The sequence below is a fragment of the Schistocerca piceifrons genome, unplaced genomic scaffold (assembly GCF_021461385.2).
Source record: "Schistocerca piceifrons isolate TAMUIC-IGC-003096 unplaced genomic scaffold, iqSchPice1.1 HiC_scaffold_1035, whole genome shotgun sequence".
NCBI classification, from domain to species: Eukaryota; Metazoa; Arthropoda; class Insecta; order Orthoptera; family Acrididae; genus Schistocerca; species Schistocerca piceifrons.
The window spans coordinates 47,501-50,000 of NW_025726836.1; the positions used below are offsets into that span (position 1 = coordinate 47,501).

Below are 2,500 nucleotides of genomic sequence, written 5' to 3' on the forward strand. Positions count from 1 at the left end.
CCCACGTTGTGCCTTAACCTAACCCACGTTGTGCCTTAACCTAACCCACGTTGTGCCTTAACCTAACCCATGTTGTGCCTTAACCTAACCCACGTTGTGCCTTAACCTAACCCACGTTGTGCCTTAACCTAACCCATGTTGTGCCTTAACCTAACCCATGTTGTGCCTTAACCTAACCCATGTTGTGCCTTAACCTAACCCATGTTGTGCCTTAACCTAACCCACGTTGTGCCTTAACCTAACCCACGTTGTGCCTTAACCTAACCCACGTTGTGCCTTAACCTAACCCACGTTGTGCCTTAACCTAACCCACGTTGTGCCTTAACCTAACCCACGTTGTGCCTTAACCTAACCCACGTTGTCCCCTAAAGTAACCCACGTTGTCCCCTAACGTAACCCACGTTGTCCCCTAACGTAACCCATGTTGTCGCCTAAACCTGCTCTGTAATTGTTATACGACTCGTTCAATTAGTGTAGTGTTGCCCACCCGCAACCCTCGCAATATAGTTCGCTACTCGCACTGCCCGCTCCCCTGTGTATCGCTTCATGTTAAACACCTTGCAAGTCTTGCTGACTTTCCACATGCTCCTGCTGTACACTGTAATGTGGATGGCAGCAGGACGTACATGCCGCCCCTCCCCACGTCCCCACCTTGCCCCCCTGCCTTCGCAAGCTGGTTGGTGAGAAGTTTGCATGTTCAATGCCCTTCGCATGCGACGTACTCAGGCTACGTTGTGGTGCGGCCTGTGTCAACCGTCCGCTAATGTCGTACGCGTAAACCACAATCTGTACTGCACATTCGTCCTTATGTACCGAATGATACATCGTGGCACATGTGTGACCGTACAACGACTGCGCCCAAAAACGGCGGACCATACAGTGCAAATATTGTGCACGCAGCTACGTGTCGTCTCCCTATGAGAGCTGGATTGCAGTGTGGTACGCCATAGAGACGTGTGGGAGGAACGGACGCCGTGGATGGCGATCAGCATGAGCTGTCTGTTGATGTATTCGGACCTAGTCGTCTCTCCTCACACACCGTGATGGCATGGTGCACCGCGTTCCATATCTGCGACATGCTACAGAGGCCGGTTGACAGTCGTTCGAGCAATGGACATCGCATACGTACGGGGGCCACCTTCCACGTATTGTCTAGGCGTGCACATTTTGTTGCGTGTATGTGGGCAGACGTAGTGTGGCGTGACACCTGACACAGGCATGCAATAATCGTTGAAGTTGCAAATGGCGATGGACGCCTGCGTTTTCTGGTGAAGTTACGCAAATGAACAAATGGTAACCTGTTGTGGTGCGGTTGTTCTCGCTAGGGGTGAATCGGTGATGGCGACGATAGGTTGAGGTACGAACCGGTTGTTCCAGCGATACCCACCATGCCGACGAAACTGAACGGCATCTGGGTGTGAAGCGATACGCGGCGGTGGCTGGGTGGGACCGTCCCCGGCCGGTGAGGGGGCGCCTCCCGGCGTGCTGGCCGCGCGGTGCGTGGGCGCACGCGCTACAGCCGGCTGGTGGGGGCGGCCAGTGGCAGGCGCGCCGGCCGACGGACGCGGCAGGCGTCGCAGCTGCGCGCCGGCGCACCCTGCGCGCGGCGCCGTGCGGCCAAAGTAGGTCCTCGCGGGCCCGGTGCGAAGCGCGGTGGACATCTTCAGTGTGCTGGTCCGATTGAGGACTGTGTGCGTTGAGGATGCGCCGCCGCCCGGCGCTCGGCGCCGCGACGCCGTCTGCTGCTCGGTCGCCCCAGCGGTTCTCGCTGGTGGTTTGTATCGCAGCTGTGCGGATGTGTTGGCGCGTGCGCTGTGCTGGGAGAGTTCGCTTCGGCACCCAAGTGGGGCTTTTGTCCTTCTGTGGCGCTGGCGTTGGAGCTGCCGGTCACCGTAGGTGGCGCGTGTTGTCTCCCGCCGGCAATGCCACGACAGCACGCTCCCGGGCCTCTGTCGGCAGCGGCAAGCTCAGTTGGGAGCACGGGTGGTCGCACCGAAAGCGTCTACTCGCCTAACTCCGGGCGATTGCGCCTCTCTCGAACCCGACCAAGTACTTGGGACGGCGCTGCGCGCCGCCGGGACCTGAGAGGGTTTCGAGGTGTATTGTGCAGGGGAGCTCAGCCTCCTCCTGTTTGCAGAATGATTGAGCGGACGCTTGCGTGTTCGCGCGGGCCCCCGGGACACACTCCCGGGCGGCCGGCTGCTCAGCTCTAGTTGACGCAGCTCCCTGGTTGATCCTGCCAGTAGTCATATGCTTGTCTCAAAGATTAAGCCATGCATGTCTCAGTACAAGCCGCATTAAGGTGAAACCGCGAATGGCTCATTAAATCAGTTATGGTTCCTTAGATCGTACCCACGTTACTTGGATAACTGTGGTAATTCTAGAGCTAATACATGCAAACAGAGTCCCGACCAGAGATGGAAGGGACGCTTTTATTAGATCAAAACCAATCGGTCGGCTCGTCCGGTCCGTTTGCCTTGGTGACTCTGAATAACTTTGG

General features: G+C 57.4%; 1 non-coding gene across 1 annotated transcript in view; it reads left to right on the top strand.

Moving 5' to 3' along the window:
- Nucleotides 1-2,223: 2,223 nt before the first annotated feature.
- Nucleotides 2,224-2,500, top strand: part of LOC124725230 — a 1,909-nt gene continuing 1,632 nt past the window's right edge. Inside the window, exon 1 of the ribosomal RNA XR_007006681.1 lies at nucleotides 2,224-2,500. This exon is cut by the window's right edge and continues 1,632 nt beyond it. This is a non-coding gene — a ribosomal RNA (small subunit ribosomal RNA).